General features: G+C 44.7%; 1 protein-coding gene across 2 annotated transcripts in view; it reads right to left on the bottom strand.

Annotated features, from left to right (window-relative positions):
* ZNF407 (zinc finger protein 407) overlaps positions 1-16704 on the bottom strand; it is a 1826025-nt gene extending 1809321 nt beyond the window's left edge. Inside the window, exon 1 of one of the 2 annotated variants that reach the window (XM_078687829.1) lies at positions 16544-16704. The gene's annotated coding sequence lies outside the window, so the exon portion shown is untranslated. The remainder of the gene's footprint in view (positions 1-16543) is intronic. The other variant, XM_078687830.1, reaches the window with a different exon arrangement.
* Positions 16705-24879: the final 8175 nt, after the last annotated feature.

Below are 24879 nucleotides of genomic sequence, written 5' to 3' on the forward strand. Positions count from 1 at the left end.
AAGGTGTCCTTGTTGGCCGTCTGTGCAGTGTGCGGGATGCCGTTCCAGGTTTGCCTCCCCCCTCCCAACGCTGCTGGCTCTTGTCGCTGCCCGCCCTATTGGCGGTAAATGTGTTTGCAGTGGGCCACATTCGATCTGAATGGGAGCCGGCAAGTCAGCATCGTGGACAACGTCTGCACTTGTTTTCTAAGGTAGCGATGGGTTAGTGGTTCGTGTTTTTGAGGCTACAGCGGCCAACCAGGAACTATGGACTGCGTGGACCATGCTCAGGCACGTTTATTCTTCCTTGGTTTGGGATGAAGGGGAGGCTACTATTGTGGGGGTGCTCTTGACGCGGAGCCGGGAGGCCGCCAGTGTGGGTCCCTCCCCCCGATCCGGTCTGGTTCTGTGGGTTACCGCTCGCGACCTCGTCTGCCCCAGCTGGGGTCAGGATTGTGGCTGATCTTGAGTCAGTCGACCATAAAAGGGGCTGCGGTGCACATGCGCAGACGGCCGTAGACACCAAGATTATTGGCACATAACATATGCGAGTCCGGAACCTTCTGATTCTCCAGAACCCTATATCCAAACGAGGTGGCACATCGGCCAGTGCTGCAGTCTCTGGTTCGGCATCCGCGCACAAACCTGTAATTCTGGGCATATCCAGCATCCTCCCCGTGGCCACTAAATTGACCGTGTCCTGTTGAATGTAACTGGTCCGCATGTAATGGGCTCCAACAACTGCAGGGCGGATTCGCGCTATTTTAATCTGTAATCAACTAGTGCGCTAAGGAATGAGGCAGAACACGAATCATCGAATTGCCAAGGAGCGATGTCTGCCAACTTCTCCCACCTCAGCTCATCACCGCGACATAAGTGTTAGAGCAGAGGAGGCAGATTGTTTCATTGGAAAGCCTGCTACTGTGGGGGCCGGGGCACGGCAAGCGCTTGGTGAGGAAACTGCCAGGTACCAATTGTTGTTCATCCCGGGACCCTACCACTGGCAACTGTGGGCCTGCCTCTGACGCGATAGTTTCTGGAGAGTTCTGGGGAGCAAGTGGTGATAACGAGCAAACTTTTTATGACTGCGCAGCGGGCCGTTTCTGCCGCAGATGTAGTTTGTGTTCGCTGCTTTGGTTGTTTGCTGCATACTCATTTTACAGCGAAAAGTAAAGTTTTGGCCCCTGCACGCGGGGGTCTATTTCCATGAACATACAACCAGCACAGGAGCAATTTACCTTTATAGACCTTAAGTTGATGATTTCTTCACTTATTGGAATCATTCTTACTACTTTTTTTTATTGGAGACTGCTAATCAGTAACCATGATTAAATGGAAGGGCCAGCCTCTGGATCTATTCATTGTAAATTGTTGGGCCAATAGCTTGGGGGTGACAGTGTCTTGGCACAGTATTTGTAAGAGCTCATCATCTTTTTACTTCCGAAAGTATGTATTATGTGGCAGTTCAGGACCAGATTATTGGGAAAGACCAAGCCCAGTAATAAGCCATTTTTTCGATTAGTTTGTAAAGTGCGGCGTTAACTAGCATTTAGATATTTCACAGTTTGATAGAAAAGGAATCCTAAAGCAATAGAAAGTAAATAAGTTTGAATTAAACAATACTTCTGTTTGTCTAGGTGCCATTGAGGTAGATTGCCACTCCCAATGTTTTACCTCCTACGAAGCCCTCCGGCCCTGAAATGTCAGATATGTTTTTCTCCAAAGTTTTGTAGATGAACGTCATATTTTTGTTAGTGGGTATTTCGAATCAGGTAAGCATTGCTTCTAGTGTATCAAATTCTGAATGTTATCTTGGTGGGGTGAGTAATAGTTAAAGTGCATGAGGCAGAAGTAGATGGCACACAAATTGTGTTCTAAGTAGGGCTAGTTCCTCCTGTAAAGTATCGGACTTTCGTGTATATGTAGGTATGTTCCCCGGTGTGGTAAAGTCTAATGTATCCCATCCCTCAAATGTATTTTATTTGCAAAGTTTTATATAGCCCTGGCTAGACCCGGAGGTATCGGAGCGCTTTACATGAGGATCAGTGATTAGCGTTAAAAATGCAATAGGTCTCGCTTTTGATTAAGTTAAAGCCATTTGCTTTGCTATACAATACCATTAGCAAAGCAAATGGCTTTAACTTAATCAAAAGCGAGACCTATTGCATTTTCAATGCTTGTTTTTGTAAATGCAGCCCATTTTCCTTAAAGAAAAACCGGGATGCATTTAAGAAAAGAAAAATGAAACTTTTCAATTTCATTTTTTAAGGGCAGGCACTAGTCCCTGTGACCATTGACTGTTCTTAAAAAATATTTATGCACCCATTCACAAAGGGGAGTAAACTGCGAGTGTTTTGCTGCCGCAAATGTGGTTGCAAAACAGTACATGGCATGGTGACTCGCTATCAGGAAGTTCACCCCTTCCTAATAGCAAGAGTCGCAAATGCTATTTTGCGAGTCAGTGACTTGCAAAATAGCATTTGTACATGCCTGGAACCTTTTTTCTGTCACAAACAGGCCAATCTCCCATTTACTAAATTGAGAGTTGAGACCGTTGATCAAGTTGCAGGAGACACAGACTGTCACAGCGTGTCATTGATTGGCTCCGTCAAAAGGAGAGGTGGACAAGGAAAGCTCGCTTGAGAAACGTAGGGTGGAGCGCAGGCACTCCATAGAATCTATGAAAACCAGGCTCTCGACCGATATCTTCCCTTACCCCATCACTCAAGAGGAAGGCACGCCACCTAGCAGTTTAATTAATTCGACACTTGAGGACTTTCCCGTCTTACTAAGGGAAATTCCTTCTACCCCAGGGCTAGTGGGTGGAAAAAACACAGTCAGCCCCTCAAGAGCTTTCCCATACTATCGTTAATCTGTTAACCCAAACTCCACCTATGCAATTGGCTAATAAGAGCAAGTCCAAATTAAATGTAGTGGTGGAGTTACATAGGCCCCCACCTAGTAAACGTGCTCGGAAAACAATGGGGGGGTGGGGGAAATCTAAAATATCACACCTTGACTTTGGCAAGAAACGCACTAATTCCGCTTTACCGGGGAAACCTACGGAGATAGTGCCTACCATTCCTCCTCCTAAGCCCCCAAACCCCAGTATAACTGCCACCACTAAAGAACCAGAGGTTATTTCGTCAAACCTAAACCTTCCACTCTCTGCCAAGGGGAGCATCGAATTTCTACTCCGCTCCCTTTTGCAGCCTATTACCGACAGCTTAAAAAAAGTCGAGATTAGGCTCACCCTGCTAGAAACTTCTCTTACCACTCTGAACACTCTAGTAAGTAAGCAGACACAGCTAGTGGGAACCCACTCCTCTGTTGGGGATCCATCCAAAGCAGAAGCTGCAACTAATGCCAATAAAGCCCCCCCCAGAAACCCGCCACCTGTCCCCCCTTTGCAACCTCTTATGGCCATCCAACTTCAGGCACGTCTTAATAACCAAAGCAATAGACCTACTCACCCACTGGATCTAGCCCCCCATAGCTCTCAAATAGAGTCCTCTGGAACAGATCAAGATCAGGTCAATGCCCCTCCACCCACGCCGGTTGGCCCAATTCCAAGACCACGGAGGCCAGACCTCCCGCCCGAAGCTAATAGATTAATGGTGGTCTTAGCTGGTGCCCCCCATTTAAGATCCGGGGAAAATGAGGACTATCAGTCCCTTAAGAAAAGGTAATCAAATGGCTTAACTGGAATCGACCCCTGCCACCTCACTTTAATAACGAAATCATTATGGTGAGAAGGGTCCCATGGCTAGGGAAGACCAGGAAAACCATAGTGGGGGACTGTATCATGGTAACCTTTAAGGATCCGGGTACGGTCCGACACATCTGTGGAGGCATGAATCGTTCCCTCGATTCCACCATACAGACCCTCCCAGTATCTTTTTTCTTTCCACCTATTCCCAGGCACCAGGCTCAAATACACGATGACTGGACAAGGGTGGAATACAGACGTAAACACAAAGGCTTTGTACAACGCCCGTACTTCCAACCGCCGGACACACCTTTTTGCGATTTTAATCGCTTTAACTGTCTGAACGATTTGGATGGGGTCGATTGACTTACTGTCTGTAAGACAGTGCCAGGGGTCTCGGGCCCCTGTGGCCTTCTGGAATCCCCCATTGTGCCCCCCTGTCCAAATTCTGGCCCACTGAATGACCCGGTTGCTTCAGACCACGGCAGAACCGAATCTTCTCACCTAGCCACTGATGGGGTAGCTGTTGTTGAGGGGACAACTATGGTTCCTTTCCTTGTGGGCAACGGTGCGCTGAGACCCCCGGTGCCACATGCAGCTTTTGCTGCCCTCGCTACAGGCCCCGCTATTGAAGTGGAGCCTGGACTCATCTCTTCCAACCCTCATGGTATGGCATCTGCCACCTCTGAACGTTTGAAGATAATCTCCTGGAACATCGCGGGACTAGCTAACAAAATGGAAGACCCGGCCTGGGCAAAGTACATAGAGACTGGTGACATATGTATGTTCCAGGAAACCTGGGCCAGAGAGGACTATGGACACCAAGGTTATTCATCATTTTACATCTCCGCAAGGTGGGAAGGCAAAGGCCGCCCATCAGGGGGCCTCACGACGTGGGTTGCTGCTCACCTGGGCTGTGTGGCTACACGGCTCCTGTTTAACTCTGATGATATCCTTGGGGTCTTATTAACATGGCCAAACAAAGCTAACCTCCTGCTGGTTAACATCTATTCCAGGCCGATGGGAAGGGCAAAAGAATCACCGACCTTTGCTGAACTCTCGAACTTTTTATCTGACCTGTCGGATGATTCATATTATGTGGTGGGTGGGGATTTTAACTCTCACTATGAGCCACTCCCCGGCATCCAGGAAGGGTTCTTACCAGAGGAAGAAGACAGGTGGGCAGTACCATGGGTTGATGTGCCATCTCCGAAAGCTTGGACTCCACTGGCACTGCAAATTACTGCCCTGACGTTAAGGTTCGGACTCAGAGCATGTAATGGGCGAATCAAGTCCGACAGACCAGGCAAAATCACTTACAACCGCCGGGGAAGAGAGTCTCATTTGGACTATGTCCTGGTCCAATTAGTGAGGTGGCCAACAATACAGGATTTCAGGGTAATAGACAGGATGGACAGTGATCACAATGCCCTCGAGTTAGAACTTGATCACCCAGCACCTCAGGCCCCAGTGTTCCATGAGGAAGAGAATCGCCCCACGCTCCTCCTAGAGAACAGTAGGAAAAGAATCAGGTGGGAGCAGATGGTCACAAACAAGGATAAACTCCCACTGTTTTATGCAGAGATTACTCCCATCCTGGAAACTGTTGGGGATCTTGATAGTGTGGCAAATAAAATAGATATAAGGAGCAAACTGTTTGATGCCCACGAGGAGCTCATAAAAGTTGCGGCACCCCACTTCACTCGTAACTTACGAAAGCCAAGGGCGAGGTGCCAAGGTAAAACACAATGGTACAATGTAGCCTGTAGACGGGCCAAAACAGAACTCCTGGGAGCAATTAAGGAGGGTACGGGAGGGGAACGCCTTAAGCAATGCAGGCAAGCGTACAAGAAGCTTCTCGCTCAGGCCAAAATAGAATGGGAGGAAGACCAGTGGGAAGAGCTCACAAAGGCCTTAGCAATACAAGATCAACGCCTGTTTTGGAGGATTGTGAATGGGGGATCAGGGAGTCTGCATTCGGCAGTGGAGCCTAACATAGCTTCTGGAGTGTGGCAGAACCACTTCCAGTCCCTATATAGTGCTGAGTCCGGAGAACTCCCTGCGTTAACTGAACCTGAGAGCCTGGGCCCTCAGGCGGACCTAATAACATTGAGTGAGGTCACTGCTGCTATTTCAGGCCTGGCTTCGGGGAAGGCCCCTGGACTGGATGGGCTACCTGGAGATCTGTTCAAGCAGGAGCCCACCGTCTGGGCGCCTTACCTCGCTGCTCTTTTCAACGGTATTCTCGGTGGGATGGAAATCCCTAGTACTTGGCTGGGGGCGGAGGTGGTCCCGATCTTTAAAAAGGGATCCCCCCTCCTCCCAGCCAACTACAGACCAATTAGCTTGATAGATGTAGCACAGAAGCTGTTCGGCAGGGTTCTCCTGAATAGGCTTCAGGAATGGATAGAAGAGGTGGGCGCCCTGAGTCCCTATCAGGCAGGATTTAGGAAAGGGGTATCGACTGTGGACCAGGTCTTCAGATTGAATCTGGTCTATTGGAGGACAGTGAGGTTCGAGGGCGGTAGTCTGTACACGATTTTCGTGGACCTACGGGCCGCCTTCGACCTCGTGCCCAGGGGAAAACTTTGGATCATCTTGGCAGGGATGGGCGTACCACCAGATATTTTACTGACCTTGCAGAGGCTGCACCATAATAACTATGCCCAGGTGAGGTGTGGGAGGTTGGGGGAACTGACTGATAGATTCCCCGTTGGCAGAGGGGTAAGACAGGGCTGTGTGCTGGCGCCGACCCTGTTTTGCCTCTTCGTCAACGGGGTAATCGCCCATCTTAATAACACCGATAATACAGATGCCCCCAAATTAAATGGCAACAGTGTGCCCGCAATAATGTTTGCGGACGACACACTGTTGATCTCTAAAACACCCATGGGCATCCAAAGGATACTTGATGCCTTTGTGGCCTTCTGTCAGGATAGAGGGCTGGAAATCAACGCCACAAAAACCAAATATATGGTTTTGAATCCGAGCCCCAAACAGCGCCCGAATCCCCAATTGGGAGCAGTGCGGCTGGAAAGAGTATCCACGTTTGAATATCTCGGCGTGACGCTCAACGAAAATATGACCTGGGTGACCCATAAAGAGCAGGGCTAACCTTAAATTAGTTCAAATTACCGGGGGCATATCCCGGATGATGACCGGTTCGACTTATCGCCCACTGGGGGCCCTAATCCAGATATATAAGGCCCAGGCCAGGGGGGCGATTCTGTACGGGGCTGAATTGTGGGGTCACATCCCATGTCGGAACCTGTCTTCTACGGAAAATAGGTTTATAAGACAAATAACCGCACTTCCCCCTAGCACCCCACTCCTTCCTCTGAGGCTCGATCTAGGGATACGGCCACTTGCCGACGAGATAAGTTTAAGACCCATTGCCTTCTGGCGTAGGCTATGGAGTGGCGATGATCTCGCCGACTATAGGGCGGAATTGGCCGAACTATTAAAGCACCCCAAGGCGCTCAGTATTCCCTGGGTCAAAAATATCCAGTCAATTTGCACTGATCTGGGGCTTCCTGAATTGTGGACTGAACCAGCAAATGCAGCACCAGGAATCTCTAAAAGATCCCTGGCGATCCTGTACCACGAACACAAAAGGACAAGGGCCTTAGCTACTCAGATAGAGGGGTCCCTTTCTTCCATATTCCTGCAAACCAAGGATCTTTACAGATTTGAGAAGGCTCTCGATCCCATATATCCGATACTTACCAGAAAGTTATTTCTCCAGTGGAGATACGGTACATTGCCTTTCCGGTCCTTTTCAAGCACTTGGTCACAAGTCTCTTCCACTAAGTACTGTCCTCTTTGCGTTGATAAAGAGGAAAATGATCTGCATGTGGTCTTCTTCTGCCCAGCCTACAAGGCAGCCAGAAAGTATTGGCTGCTTCCCTTGATCAAGAATCTGGGTGACAGGGAATACACACCTATGTACAGGATTTTAAAATCCGATGTTTCTGGCCCTACCGTTTTTGCACTTTCCAAATTCTTTACGAATGTTTGGCATACGCGTAATTGTCTTTTAAAAAATGCTGGGTAGACTTTAGAACCGCTTCAATTTTTAAATATAATTGTTTTTATTGTGTGTGTTGATCTTAAAATCTTGTATTGATGTTTTACGAAATTTGACAGATTCATGTGATTTTATTGTATGTATATCTTTTATGACCTAATGGTCGAAATAAAGATTGGAAAATGAAATGATTGGCTCCGTCATTGGTTATGCTGGCTGCCACTATTAGGGTCCAGAGATGTGTAGTGCTGCCTTACTCATTGTAGATAAACCCTCTGCATTACATACAGTGTTGGCTTGCACTGTGGGCAGCTACTTCCAGATACTGGTGAGCAACCATGATCTCCTGACCGACCCACTGGAGACAACTGGTGTAGATCTACCCCAACTCTTGGCCATCGCGACTGTGCAGAGACCAAGTAGTATATGCACATTTAGGCCTATGTTTTAGTTATAAATATGGGAGTGGCAATGGGGAGTGGCTGGAAAATGGGGAATATCGACTATATAGTAAGGGGGAGGAAATATTAAGTTTGGCCACAGGGAGAGAATGGAAACACAAAAACGAGTCAACAAAAGGGTAAGTCAGTTGTAATTAATACAAAATTATATCCACATCTATTTCCGTAGTACAACAACTGAACAGGCTCAAATCTACTCCACTTTACCCTTAGATTAAGTCCAACACCACATATGACCATTAACTGCTACCAGGGAAGCACACAAATGAATGGAGGTACGAAATTACACTTACAGAACAAAGCCCAACAAGAAAAAGGTAAAGAAATATAAATGGTCATGTAACTTCTACCACAACTATACACACTTCATATTATGTTGCATGACCCAACACACACACACACCCCATACATATTTCTACATAACATAGGCAGAGATCTACCCCAATGCTCTGTAGAACTAGATTTGGCATGTTTACACATAAAATTCATCTGTAAATTTACTAGTAGTATCTTTGAAGTTGCATTTTCCGTCTTATGAAACGGGTGGGGACACACACATCTACCATTAACTGTAAATCTATGTCAGGAATTGCATCTAGGTGGAAAAGTAGGTCCAGATGTCAGTAAAAAACGGCATGTGCAGAGATCTCCACTTACAGATTTACCTTTTAGAATTGGGCTAGTTGGCTTCTCGTCTGGTTCAAGAAGAGGGATTCATTTTTTTCTTCTAAACTTACCACTAAATGACACTTTCAAAGAGGATAGATTGCTGTACCCTCCCCCAACACTTAACTCTCATTGTTTTGATTGGACATCAAAGAATAATGTCAAGGCATGTCACAGGTTAGGAGAGTCCCTCAAGCGAGTAATATGATTTCTGTGGAATTTCTCACACGTGTACTCTTCTTAGTTTTGTGTAATTGTCCTGTGTAATTCTGTAGGATGGGAAGATAAAATGATTTCTACACTAAGAACAGCAGGAGCTGTAGCACTGTCATGCTGAAGAGACCGGGGAGAGCAGGTAGCTCTGTCAGCGAACGGTTCTGCCTTGGGTAGGGCCTAGTACATAGAAAAACAACGTTTTGCAGAACACCACTAACATAGAGGCCTAGGATACTATAAATCAGGCTCACTGGAAGCTGGTTTACCCACTCATGTCGGCAGATGGAGTGTGCACAGTAACACCGGTTGCTGGGTGGTGCACAGGGCCATTAATTGTTCTGACGTCAAATCCGGAAAAAAAGCATGAAACGAGTGGTAGGTTGAACTGTAAAAATCTATTTATTTACTGAACACAGTGAACTACAGACCTGCAAGTGCCTTTTGTGGGCACTGCTGGGCCTCTCCTCCCTTTCTAGGGAAAATGAAAGGGTGGGCTCCACAAGTTCTCAATGACAGCTGGAGAGAAGTGCTGGCTGTATAGAAAGGAGCAAGACTTTGACATAAGACTGATCCTGGCATTACCTGGGGTGTGAGAAACTGCATATAGCTATACATTGCAATTAGTGTATAAAGGAATTGGCTCTATGGACAAGCCTAGGTTCCCATGGGTACTAGACTGCTTAAAGAAAGAAAAGAGGCCCTAAGGCACAATATCCAGCCCAAATGAATGGGCTGGCAGGAGCAGATATGCACACAAACATGGACAGCAACAAGACAAACTAAATACGATCATGGTAGTCATCACAGCTACAATGAGACCCTACATCAGAATATTGACACGATTGGCATGGACCCTAGTCTCTAGTGCAATGACCAGCACGTGCACATGGATAGTGTTAAACAGAAGGACTACATATTGGGAGAGAAACCATCAGAAACTGCAGGGGCAGGTGAAGGAGTTGACAGACTACAGAACAGAAGACCTGAAAGAGAGGTTGTGGTGCAATAATGTAAGGGTGGTGGGCCCCTGAAAAGACAGAGGGACTCAAAATGGTCACTTACATGGAACAGTGGCTGGGTCAGACTGTTGCTCCCAAAGGGCTCTCTTATTTGCAGTACAAAACATGCATAGGGTGCTGGCGAGGTTTCCTCCCCATAGGCCACTGTCATTATCAAGACAGAGAGTTCATTTTACAGAGAGCGAGGAGAGAGAGAGACACACTTTCTGGCTGAGAGTACTATAGAAATGATTTTTTTCTGAATATACATTGGCAATGCAATACCAGTATGCAACCTTCCTGGAGGCGAAACAAAAGAATGGTTTTGTAAGCCTTCCGGTTTCCTAAACAGCAAAAAATAATGGCAGACACTAACATATTCTTCTTTTAAGACCCCAAAGGACTGGATGGTAGGGTAGGCTGCTGACAGAAAGGGGGGATGCCTAAGGGATGCACTCCGAGAGACGAAGCTGGAGATGAAAGTTGAGATCTAATTGGGGGTGGCGGCGGTCTGGGAAGGTGCCCTACCACAGAGCAGGTAAGAGAGGAGAGAAAGGCTGTGGTACTCATAGCAAAGCAAGAGATTTACAGGAAGGCAACCAGGGGGCCAAAATGGCATGGACTAATGTACAAAGAGTGTGAAGTAGCTAGCCCACTAAAAACAGATGTGGAACTGCCTAAAGACACATAAGAAATGGCAGAATACTGGTCCAGCCTTCGCTCTCCTGTGCGAAGTGAGTGACGCACCTTTAGAACGGTCAATGCAGCTATGGGGCGCTTTTAGCAAACTACCAGTGGATGAGGTCAAATGCACATCAAAGACAAAGATTATACATACTATTCCCATGCACAGCATACGCACCCACATAATACCTATATATTATTAAGTAATCCGCTTGCCTCAATGACCTCAGTAGACAGAGAAACAATCCCAGTCAAAAACCTTAGGCCCATCTGCGCTGATCTTCATATAGAACACACAAAGACCGGTGGAATATGGAGGATGAACCCTGCTACCCTGAGGGAGCCAATATTTCAAGAGGAATTGGGGCAAAGTCTACAGAACTATATTGAAATTATAGACAATGGTGAGGTGGGGAAACAGGGGATTTCGGATGCATTGAAAGTGGTTATTCATGAGAAATATATTGCGTTTTCAGCACACCAGAATAAACTTAGGTCAATAGAAATTCAAAAATTAAAATATGAATTAAGGGAGGCAGCAATCCAATATAAAGCCCATCCCTCCATATCCAAGCGAAGGATGGTGCTTGCACTCAGTGGGCAGTTGAGTGGCATACACTAATAGAGAAGGAACTTCCCTTCTACAACTGAAGCACAGGGCCTATACCTCACGGGACAAGATTGGGTTACCATTAGATTCTTAGGAGAAAACGAGAGAGATTATTTGCTACGCTCACAGCATCCAATGGCACCTAGTCACATAAAAAAATATTTCTGAAATTAGGCCCTAAATGCTAACACACAGTAATGATAGTGAAGCATTCTCTTTTTAGCCCTGTTGAATGTCTTTGACGCTGTAAATTGCTCAGTACCCTAGTGCGCCAAAGAACGTATCGAGTGAGAGGCCATACCATCAGGGAGAAAATTAACACAACAGAAGCAGAATGCACGTTGCTCGTTTAGCCTAGTTCTCCACTTTGCCACTGCATCAACAAAAAATGTAAGAAATTCAGATTAACACCAGCATGAGCAAAATCGAACATATACAATCAACGATAACTCGTCATGTTTAATGGAGTCTAGACTGATTTTGGTACTCTTTCTCTCTTTTACTTTAACCCTCTCTCGTACAGTACATGCCTAAACAAGATGAATGGCTGCTGAAACATGGTTGTGTTTAACACATCATAAAATTTGCTGTCCATTTGTGACCACATGCACCAGAGAAGACCAAAGGCTAGCTTGCCCCAGACCCGCAAGGAGCTCACATACCACCACATTATCAATCCTATGCTGTTACACTTATAGTACTTTTTTTTCTTTGCTCTCTATCGCTGTCCCAGTCTCCCGAGTGGAGAACCAACCCAAACCTGTGACCAGAGACTTTCCAAGAAATTCTGCTGGCTCCTGGCATCCGTTGGCAATTAGCTCTGCATTTGTTCACTATGCAAATGCCCCTTAAAGTGGAAATTACAGGCCTCAACTGCCCTGTCGCCGGAATCTGAATGCACACTACCAAAAGGAGCAGCACTATCATTTAAACCGAATAAATGCTGGCCGATAAATATAATCAATAACGAGTGAAGCAAACTTCCACTTTCTTCATAACCTATCCATCCACCCGGTTCTAGACTCAACATGCTCTGGCTGTGTGTTAGTGACCTGCCTGCTAATAGTGACTAACTGAGTCACGATGTAAAAACAAACAAGGACCTTTATAATTGTAGTCCAGCTCACACAAGACACTGCTACCCTATAGTTAAAATGCCAGGTTCAGAAATCCAAATGTTCTCATACATATAGCACAGACATTCACTGTGCACCATGCATGCCTTTAGGTGGTGCTCCTCTAACAAACAAGCAAGATGCTTGAGTAAATAAAGTACTCATTCTGCTGTGTCTCAATACTGGTGAATTCAGACATCCTCAATGATACTCACGGAAAGGCCAATTCGTTTACATTTTTCAGTATTTTGTTGCCCTACAGGCATTTTCTTGTAGAGTATCACCAACCATTGTCAGCTCTCTGGCTATCTTAAGTAGTGCAAAGATAAAGCAAAAGTGATGAACCTGGTTTATGAACATTTAGTTTCTTCTTATTCTTACTAACTTGATGACGTAAGTTCTTGTGCTACATCACAAACCAGAGATATTACTAAACATATATATTTCTACTTTATAATATAAAACATTATGATGTCCAAGATCTGGGTCTGTCTGTATCTACTAGTTACGCATGATAAAAAACGAGGTTTCTTGAACTGATATCTCACGATAAAGATGTAACAAATGTATTCAATGACTGGTATGAGATTATTTGAACTAAAACAAAGGTTGAGTGATTTATTAGATTTAAAAATGGTGTGCTTGGCTGAAAAGAAATTGCCAGTACATAGTGGGCATTTGCTGACTGCATATATTTTGCACCACATATGAGGCATGTTCCAATGGAAAAACAATTTGAGATTTGCATTTATGGTCATATCAAACATATACCAGTTGCATCTCCGAAAACAGGCTTGGGTAAACAAATCAAAAATAAATTCTCACAAAAACAAATGTCTTACCCTCACTACCAAACAAAGTGCCAAATTCTAACTTCCTGGGTCGACCACCTGAATAAAAAGGTTTTCACCTCAGCCAAATCCCTGAGCTACACCCTGGACTCAACTTAACCTGGAAACCCACATCGAGTTAAGAGAAGTACCAACTACCAACTGGAATTAAATGAAACAGACACTTTCTCCCCAGATCTGATCTGAAGAAACAAATTAAAGATATGGACTTTACAGAAATCAACTATGGCATCGCATTAATCACTGGCCTCCCTAAGTCATGACTGGCTTCCTAGATTGCATTCCCGTATTCCAATACGTGAATCATACTCATATAAAAAAAATAACACCATGCCAATCCTGGCATCAGAGCTACAGTTAACATAGGTCCATTTATCTAGCCACAGCCAAGTTATGCTGGGAACAGCATTTTAAGTTCTTGAAAAAAATTGCTTGACCCATGGCCATATATGTAAAATAATTTCTGCCAATGTCACACGTTTTGATTTTGTGTAAAGTGAACAGACTTTAGCTAACTTTCATGGAACAGCACTGGGGGCTCTCTTGTGGCAGGACTGCCAACACATGCTATGAAACCGCTAGGTAAACGAGCGCTTAACAAATACCTTCAAATTCAAATTCAAATGCTGCCGTTGTGCAATGCAACACATGCTGTCGCTCTCCTGCCTACTCCCAATATCTTGAGTATGCTAATATAGATATAATTTGAGGAAACTTTAGGCACAGTCACCACACTCTGGGGCATTTATTCTTTCTCAAAAAGTGGTTTCTTTTGTTTACATGAGTAGCTAGAAAGTACTGCTGTAACAGAGCCTAAACTGATAAAATAATATAGTGGGCTAATACACTTGCTACTTTGATGTTCCTACAATGTGTGGCTTCACAAGTTCAAATTTTCTTACTCAGCCTTTTGACACAAAAGTGGGGCACAAAAGAGCTGTAAATAAGGTTTATGTCCTGTCATCCATATAACAATTATGAGCTGCTAGGAGATCTGAATAAACATACTTATTTGAGTTTTCAATAATTGTGATGTTTTGGGGCATTTTGAAAGGCAGAGTGAATAACTCACTTAGACCAGTAAATGTTATTAGCTATTGAGCAATAGAAACTGTGGACGTGGTTGGGTCGTTTCATCAGTTGTCATGAAAAATACAGGGCCATAGTTTTCACAACTGTGGTGCTAATGCATAGTGAACATGATCAAACATTCCATAATCTGGACACGAGCAACCCTAGACAGGGCACAGAGATGAGAGATGGGGAGTGATTAGAGGAGAGAGGGAGGATAGAAAATATGAGGGTAAGGAATAAGAAAGAAGAATGGTAAGGAAAGAGGTAGATAAAATAAGAGTAAAGGACGGAGTATAAGAGAAAAGAGGAAATATGACAGAGATGGTTAATAAGGAGAGTCATGAGTGTCGAAGTAGAAAAGGCAATAAAGATGTTGATAGAGATGGATGCAGGAAGATGAAAGAGGAGTCTGAGGAAGTAGGAGGATGTAGCAGGAGAATGATAATCAAAGTGTTTGTTGGGCGTAGGGCAATGGGTAGGCATGTACTGAGAGTGGAGGCGGTGAGTAGAGGGAGAGGAGTATTGAAGTGGATGAGGATATTGAAAGATAAATATGATGAGAAAGAAATTTGGTCCGAGTGAAGGGTCACACGCAAATGATCACTAATGAGAGAGAGTCTAGAGAAGGAAGATGAAGAGACTTGAGGAGATTGGTAGAACAAAAACTGAGACAGGCGAGAGAGTGATTGAGAAAGAGAGGACGAAGGGACTAGGAGAGACTAGTGAGAAAGAGCAAGTAAAATAGGTAGGAACATGCCATTCGCAATTTAGTAGAGTTTTCAGATCTGAGGCACTCACATTAGCAGTATATTCATATTTGTTCCCCTTAAAGTGCATTCTGCTCAAGAAACTGACAACCAAATATTCTTTGAGAAAACAACCACCAAATGAGAAACCCAGAAGTCAACCTCAGAAACTGCAAACTTGGCACAGTGGGCAGCTAAGGGTAGAAACAGGCCTACATTTGATGTTTGGTTGGTTCTCTTCAGGTTGCCAAATTCGACTGCTCTTCCAATTCTTAACACTCTTATTTGGAGTAAATGTACAGCAGTAAGCACTATTTTCAACGTTAAAAAGTTGCACAGCTTCTTACTATCTATTTAAAATACACATAGTTCGCAAGTCTTTGTAAATCTTGTGCATGCTCATAAGCATGCTCTATATAATCCAGGCCATGATGCTGCCCCTGTACAGGTATTTAGAGCTAACAGTGTAAAACACATCCTGGGCAGCAGGAATGCAAGTACCGATTACACATACACAAGTACATGGACACATACGTGTATGGAAGCAGTTCAAACTTCCTTTACATAAACCAAATCGCTGCCCCATTTGGAGCAGCGGTGAAGGTGATGCTGGCAGAGGTGGAGGGACAGGAGGCAGAGGTGGAGGGACAGGAGGATGAGGTGGAGGCAGGATAAGGAGGAGAGAGGTATGTGAAGCAGAGAGAGGAGAGAGTTAGGGGTAGGCGAGTTAGGAGGAGGGGGAGGTAGAAAGAGGGAGTATATTGGAGGAGAAAGAAAAGATGGTTAAGTTAAAATGAGAATAGAAGTGGTCTCTGAGGGAGAGATATGGGTGAGGTGGAGAGAGTAGGTTGATGCACAATGGGAGGAAACCGAGGTAGAGAGAGAGAGACAAAAAGGTGAGGTGCAAAGAGTAGGGTGATTCATATAGTCAGTACATTGACAACTGTTACTTAATTTAACTTGTATGGCATTTCCCAGCTTATAACGTTGTTCCACTCTGTGTAACTTGTGTTTCCCCATACATTATAACGCCATCTAGATTCTTTCTCGTGTACATGGAGAGTTGATTGTTATGCTGTGGATCACTATTATTAACCACTTGCTGACACTTTCACCACAGGTTCCAAGTTGCCCATTGGAAGGTGCTAGTAGCTCAGCCAGTAGTGTTTTATTCTTTGCACTCTGGTTATTTTCGTTTTGCACTCTCATCATAAATGATGAACTGCAGAAACGGGAACACAGAGGGCAAAAAACGTAGAAGAGCTATACACCTGACATGGGACAGCCTGCTTTGCTCCTGTCATAATCTGCATATTGACCCCTGTGTCTATCTCGTGGCACTGTTGTTATTCTGCCTCTCTGCAGGTGTTCTGTCAGTTGATGAGCTCTCCTTCCCCCTCCTGGTACCTGTGCTGAAATCTGCTGCTGTATGAGTGTCTCCTGCTCAGCTGCTTCCGTCCTGAGACTCCGTCTCTCCACACTTCCTGTCCCCCTGCTCTCCCGCCAGAGCCTCTCTCTGAACAGCACCCCTACCTCCTCCTCCTCCTGGCTCAGTCCACTTCCGGTGTAACAACAAATGTAGTTCTCCGCGAGACAGTGCCTCAAAAATCACACTGAGCATGCTCTAATTGGAGCATTAGCCCTTCCTACCGACACAATACCACGTGACTGAACGTCACGTCCTTGTTCGATACGTCATACGTAGAGAATATATTCTCCGTCCGCGAGCTGAGAAACACTGAGCGACGCAGCGTCTAGTTGTCAACTACAGGCTAGGAGTCCTTCGGCGTCCATAGCAACCACTCATATCACGTGATAACTAAGTTAAAGGACGACTTGCGCTTAAACACCGCTCTTCGTGGTTAGCAATGCTCTCTCAATACGTTTTCTGTACTGTAGCCCGTCCATCCAAATCCAGGGCTGCCAAGATTTCAGTTTACTATTGCGTGAGATTTCCTGGCTTATAGTGTGCTTTTTTGGTGGCATTTCGATTTTTAGTGCAGTTTAATATAGCGCGAACTTTAACCAAAGGTGTCAGACAGGGCTTTACGTGGGATGAAAAAACAAGGGGGGGGCAAGGGGGTCTCTCAAAGGGCCGTGGTCAATGTAATTAAAGGCATGGCTTAAAAACACATAAGCTAACAAATCAGTGCTTAGCACAGTGTGCCGCGGTTTCTATCATTGCATCTAGATATATGATACAACGAGTAATATCATACTTACAACAAGTCACAACAATTGGCTTTGTCAATGGTTGTTCTTGCATAAGATAAATAGTGGAGTAGTGTGGCTCACTGGTTAGAGGTGGCAGACCCGAGAGCAGAGGACGGCCCGGGACCAGGGTTCGATTCCCTACGCGGCAGGTTTCTGGACCAGGGTCAGCGGACTCGATAATTCTCTCGCCTCAGTGCCCACTCTGATCAGCGATCACACTCGGCAACTCTGGGCACTAGCTTGCCTCATCTTCACTAACGGCCCCACCAGACCGCCGGGGAGTCCTGGTCTCACCCTGGAGATACCCATTAAGGGACCATCTCTCAGGGAAGCCCGGCCCCACCAGACCGCCGGGGATGCCTGGTCTCACCCTGGAGATACCCATTAAGGGACCATCTCTCAGGGAAGCCAGGAAGGGTTTCGCAGCGGTTGAAGCGCGGAGGTACCCCTTCGGGAGTGATTCCAGCACTATATAAGCACATAATTAATTAATTAATTAAGCAGCAACTATGGCTTGTATATGTTAACGTGGGATTTCTGGTCTATTATTATAGATCTAGATCCCAACTCAGGTCGACTAGACCGTTGGTACCTGTCATGGAGTAAAAGGCGATCCACTACTAGGTCAATCAGTTAAGGACTTACACCACTCCAAAGAACCACCTACTACAATTAAGTTTAAAAGTTTATTATAAAGCCAAAGCCTACTGGAGATACAAACATCTCAAAATAAGGTTTAAAAGATATACGGGTATCAATACAAACATGAATTTTCTAAATGCTCTTAGTCGGCAGAAGAATATCACCAAAACCAATACAAGAATCATCAGAGTTGCAAGAATGGACACAAGTCGTAACTTGTGAGTCATTTACAGAAAGGAAAAATTCAGGTTAGACTGTCCCTACACTAGACTAAGTGACATCCCTACTTAGCAGAATCTTAACCTAAAAAGGTGTCAGCCGTGGTGACTTCCAAAGAAGATCACACACTTCCCTTAGTCTTCGTTGTGAATCGATCTCTCGCAGTTAACCTATCTGCCTACCCATCCGCTCTCTTAGGTTCCTCAGATCATCTGCCCTAACTCCACCCAGGGGTGCTGTCCCTAATACAAAAATCACATTTACAATAGAAACACCCCTTAGAGACGCCCCTCACGTGATGTCTTTTCTGGTATTTTCATGCTGATACTCCTCTGGGTCCATCGTTAGCGTGGTGACCTTGCTTCTCAGGCGCTTCTCCGGCAGGACGGTACCCCCCAGGAAATTCCTGAAGCCTCCTCCAGGCCTGTGCCTGGCTCCTTGAACAAAAGTCTATTCATCACTCTCTTGATTAGAACCTCCTCGCACCTGCAAACAGACACTTGTACTGTGGGCCCCAAATTCCGGCCTCCACCGTATCTTCTAAGTCGTAAACCCTTCGAGCAGGCTCCGCAATTTATGCTTAACATGACCTTCCTTTAACTAGCACATGCAGATCTAAAGAAATGACTTTATCCATTCAGGCCTATTAGAATTACATAAAACGGGCCTGTACACTCTGCAAACCTTTAATTTCTTAGTCTAAACAGTATTCTAACTTATTACACACAATCGTTATATGAAACACTTCTATAAAACATATATTTCAGTTCTATGATCAATAATACTTTGAATTATAACAACATTAAATTCCATGTCACAAGAAAGTGTAACAGCATCTTTTGTTTCTTTGTGAACTGCCATGTGGCCTACACATTTCTACGTTTAGCAGAATTACATTCTCCTCTACAACAGCCACATAACATGGGATTTCAACATCATTCTAACATTTCTACACTCTCCTACATTAGCTTTTCACACTGATATATGCATTCTATTTTAATTAAACACTCTTATATATTTTCACTCTATAAATTCGACACTCTTATGTAATCTTTACTAAACTGATACAACGTGCTTGTAAATATGGTGCACTTCTATATTTTTTTTTTCTCAATTTGCGCTCTCTTAGTCCCCCCTTTGATGACTTTTAGTAGTCATCACCATTACAACACCATCCCTAAGGTATGAACTGAGTCAAACTGAACTAGTTGCAGTACTCCCTCGTTTCATCATCTCTAGAGTCCTCAGACTCCTGTACTGGTTATCCTGCATCGCAGCTAATCTCCTTTCCTGCTCTCTCATAGATCTCTGCAACCTATTTGATCTATACCATTGGTACTGCCGCACCAATCCCCACGAGGTGATTATACAAATCACTATTATGATATTAGGTTTCAGTATGTACCAGATGAACCCCTTTCCTAGGTTGGCAAACCAACCTCCAACTTTACCCATTCCTTGACCTACTTTTTCCCACACATTTATCTGTGTCAAATCCTCTATCTCATGATGAATTTCAGTAATGTTCCGTATGTACTTTTCTAGAGGTTTTGAATTGTCTGGAATGTAAGTACAACATTCCTGAACCTTCAAAGCCTTACAGACTCCTCCCTCTTTGGCTAACAGAACGTCTAGAGCAAGTCGGTTCTGAAGAACCATTGCCCTTATCGATTGCATCTCTCCCTCCACCAGCATTAATGATCTAGCAGTACTGGCGGACAACCTATCTACAACTGTTGCCAATCTCCTAATCTTGACATCATTCAGTGCTATCCCTAAAAAAGGAAACATAGCACCAAATACGTCTCCAACTACCTCCTCATAGTGTACATCCCTTCTTCCTCTAGCTTGAGTTCCTCTCTCTATAATTTCCAAATCCTCAGCATGGTATATTTTGGGGAAGACAATTGCCAAATAACATGATCCATACCAATTATCCGGTAGTTTCACATATGCATTTCTTCCACAAAAAAAATATCCATTTGGGATCACCTGCATTTCCTTCAAGAAGTCCTTGTTATAATATTCTAATTGAAAAGCATGTTCACAACTTACTTCTCCCACAAACACATTCTCGTAATAGGTTTCACCCCTATGTATACACAGTTTACCCTTTTTCTCTCGATCTAATGCTATTGGACCATTACTACCCTTTCTTTGGTGTGACCTTTCTTCCTCGGTCCAATCTGTTTTCCATTGGCCTGAAGCTTTTAAGATCTTCTGTCTCCTATACCGATCATCCACCTGCCCTATAAACTTTTTCTCAATTTCTGACACTTTACAAGTCAAATTATTTCTTCGGGCATGTGAAGTATCCAACGTTTTCCAAGGAATGAAAAAATTCTGTAATCTATCTTCACTCTTATAATAATCCCACTTGTTCAAGTGCTTGTACTTTGGCACTTCTGGTAAAACAGCATCAAAATTTGAAAAATAATACTCAAAACCATCACGTTCATAAAATATACTAAGCAACAAACTACATGTGATTCCATAAGTCAGTGGAAGATGATGATATCTAATACCTTCGTCTACAGAGGCTGGCAATTGCATGCAAACATAACAATTTTTCGCCTCCATAACATCAATATATTCATAAAGCAACTTAGCATATGCATTTGATTTGAAATTTCCCTGTGATTCATCCACATGCAACCTACGAGTCTCTGCTGCTAGTAAAGCTTTATCTTTCTCAGTATTGTCCCCCTTTTTACCAGCAGTAGTAGGTTTCTGTGTCGATACAATTTTTGCTTCCTTTGTTGCTTTCTCTTCATTTCTATGTCCCACTACATATGATATGGTAACTACTGAACTATGAGAAAAATTACTCCCACTAAAAGTGTGCCTACTATACATTTTGTCCTGCGGTTCGGGTTGCCAGCCTCCATGATCTCAAGACAGTGTAGTTCTGATTTTCTTTCACAACGCAAAGTCTCTTTTCTTTGCTTACTCAGCCTTTCCGAATCAGACCTGGAAGCTGATAATCCCTTCTGCAAGATCAGTCTTTGAGTTCTATAGCAACGGACAACCGTAGCCCTTCTCCGTCCACTAAATGGAAGTCCCTAAATTTCTTCTTCTTCCACTTGGCGCTAGGTTATCTCTCAATCTGTTTATTTACAAAGTCTTTAGCAATCTGCAATTATGCGTGTTCCGGCAGCTCTGATCACGTATTCCAATATTTCGAAACGAAGAATGATCTCATCAGATGTTGGTCCCATTGAACAAGAAGTCGGAAATTCTAGTCTGTTTAAAACCATGTCTCTTATCCTGCTCAATGGGGGAGGATTGGGAATAGTGAATGTCAGCAACCCTTTGACCTCCACTCCTGGTATCAACAACACTATTTCCAATGTTATGATTGGGTCAGTACTGATCAGTAGCACTTCCCTCACCCTCCCGGATCTCCGTGCACAGGACATCTGCAGCTAGGTAGGTCCACTCAGGAGTAGCGTATCTTCTGCAGGGCACTCGCACCCTCCTCGTTCTTCTCGGACCTTCCTGTTCCTGTCTTTGTGCACTTTCGTCCAAATCCGAGTCTTCAGATATAGGAGCAAGAGTTCTCTCTGGAGTTGACTTTATGCTCGGCCTCTGCTTTCTTTCAGGCCAACTAGCTTCTCCACGCCTTGTTCTCCTATTTCTTGTCCTCACACTCGGTTCTTGATCACTCTGGTACCGATCTGTGTCTGAGCCGTATTCACTGCAACTTTCTCCTTCAGTGGCAACTTCAGTTTCACTGCCGTCCTGTCTTTCTTCTTCTGGATCTGTAGCACTCCCAACTTCTTCCGACACCCCCACAGCTTGAGCGATCCCCTCTAGTGGTTCGTCGTCCACAGCTGGATTTTCATCTGTGAGAGGAGCTGTTTCTTCTAAGGGTGCTGGAACTCTTCGAGTATGGGAGGCATGTATCCAGTTTGGCAGCCCTCCACACTTTACAGCCGTATTCGTTGTCAGGATTATTTGGTAGGGCCCCTTCCAACGCACGTCTAGGCAGTTCTTCCGGACGTGCTTCTTCACCACGATCCAATCACCAGGGCACAAATCGTGACATAGGTCTCTGGAAGATGGAACTTCAGCAGCCTGCACCTGAAGAGACACAGAATGAATGGCGTCAGACAGTCCCTTGCAGTAATCCAGGATCAGGTCATCTGTAATATTCAACAAAGCTGTAGTTGGAACAGACGGAAGTCTCATTGCCCTCCCCATCAACACCTCATGTGGAGAGAGACCTGTCCTCCTGTCTGGTGTACTACACATACTCATGAGTACCAAGGGCAGAGCATCAGGCCAGCTTAAGGACGTCGATGAACATACTTTGGCTATTCTGGACTTCAGAGTCCCATTTATCTGCTCCACGATACCTGAAGCTTCTGGTCGATAGCTACAGTGCAATTTCTGATCAATGTTCAATGCCGAACAAAGCATCTTCACAACTTCACTGTTGAAATGAGTTCCCCTATCTGATTTCAGGGAGGTCGGCACCCCGAAGCGCGGAATCAACTCTCTAAGCAACAACTTTGCTACTGTGAGTGTATTGCACCTGCGTGTAGGATATGCTTTGACCCATCTGGAAAATATGCATTCAACCACAAGAACATACCTGAGGCGGTTGACTTTTGGCATCTCAATAAAATCTAATTGCATTCGGTTGAAAGGCCCCCCAGACCTCCCAATGTGACTCATTGTAACTGGTGTTCTTTTCCCTACATTCAATTGCTGACATGTGACACATCGTTTACACACTGCTTCTGCTGCAATCCTAAACTTGGGACAATACCAAGTCTGCCTAAATAACCTCAGCATGGCATCTCTTCCCAAGTGAACGGGACCATGTATCTGTCGTGCCATTGGACTCACTAATTCCTCAGGTAATACTGCCCTTCCATCTGCTGAAACCCACAAATCCATTTCACCTTTCACACAGCCTGCTGTTTCCCATGCCTTTTTCTCAGAATCAGGCGCGTTTTCTTGCATGTATTTTAAATCTTCCCAAGTATCTACTGTTTCCAGCACCATGTTTAACTCTGTCTTTTCCTGTGTTCCACCTATTTCCACCTCCGTGAAAGAATAACCTTGCTCCGCGCAATATCGCGCGACTTCGTCTGCATATCGATTTCCTTGCGACACAAAATCTGTATTTTTGGTGTGGGCTACACATTTAACAATCGCAATTGCTGCTGGTCCTTGTAATGCTTCTAACAACAGTCGCACAAATTCCCCATTCCGAATAGGCGAACCAGAGGAGGTCATGTAACCTCTCTGAGACCACAATTGCCCAAAATCATGAACTACACCGAAACCATATTGGCTATCGGTATAAATGGTGACTCTAATTTTTCTACCTGCTATACAGGGACGTGTCAATGCAATGATTTCGGCTACCTGAGAGGAGTGTACTCCTTCCAGGCAAGCGGCTTCCACAACTCCAGTAATGGTGCAAACAGCATAAGCTGCTCTCAACCGACCAGTATCGTCTCTTAAACATGAGCCATCAACAAAGAAAATTTCATCAGGGTCAGTCAACGGCTCATCCACAATATCTGGTCTTGGCTTGGTGCATAGTTCAGTCACATCCAGGCAATCGTGATCTTCACATTCTTCGCCTTCAATATCATTAGGAAGTGGCATCAATGTAGCAGGATTCAAAACAGAGCACCTCTTGAGGGTCACGTTCTCCGCAGCAAGAATAACTTGCTCGTAGCGCGTGAGCCTATTACTGGTTAAGTGCTGTGTCTTGGTCCTGGTCATTAACAGTTCTACAGAATGCGGTACATACACCACTAATTGGTGTCCCATGACAATGTTTTCACACTTTTCAATGCTGACACCTGTTGCAGCAACGGATTTGAGACATCCGGGCAACGCTGCGGCTACCGGATCTAAAGTAGCCGAAAAGTATGCAACTGGTCTACGGGCATTTCCATGAGTTTGTACTAAGACTGACAAAGCACAACCCTCTCTTTCGCAGCAGTAAAGTGAAAATGGTTTTTCGTAATCAGGCATCCCCAAAGCTGGAGCACGGCACAAGTCCTCTCTCAGCTGTAGGAACGACATCAAACAATCCTTGTCCCATGGTACCGGATCACTCACCTCCTTGTGCGTCAGTTTTTGTAAGGGTTTTGCTTTCAGTGAAAAGTTAGCTATCCACTGTCGGCAATAACCAACCATTCCTAGGAACATCCTGACTTCTCTCTGTGTCGTAGGTGCATTCATCTTCATTATCGCCTCTATCCTATCTGGTGACACCTTGCGCTTTCCTTTTTCTATCCGGTGACCCAAGTACTGTACTTCTGTCAAACAGTACTGCAATTTGCTCGGAGATACCTTGTGCCCATTTTCAGCTAAATGGTTCAGCAAGGCGATGGTATCTGTCTTACAAGCTTCTTCTGTTCCTGACGCAACAAGTAGGTCGTCTATGTACTGGACCAGAACCGAGTTCTGTGGCAGTACTAGACTTTCAAGATTCCTCTTCAATAGCTGGTTGAAAATTTATGGGCTTTCTGTATACCCTTGGGGGATACGACACCATGTTAATACACGATTTTCCAGCTTAAAAGCAAAAAGATACTGGCTCTCCTCATCTAATGGAATTGAAAAGAAGGCCTGACAAAGATCTATCACTGTGAACCACTCAGCTTGGAATGGTATCTGAAACAATATCACTGATGGAT

Source organism: Lissotriton helveticus, chromosome 4_1 (genome assembly GCF_964261635.1).
Source record: "Lissotriton helveticus chromosome 4_1, aLisHel1.1, whole genome shotgun sequence".
In the NCBI taxonomy this organism is placed as follows: Eukaryota; Metazoa; Chordata; class Amphibia; order Caudata; family Salamandridae; genus Lissotriton; species Lissotriton helveticus.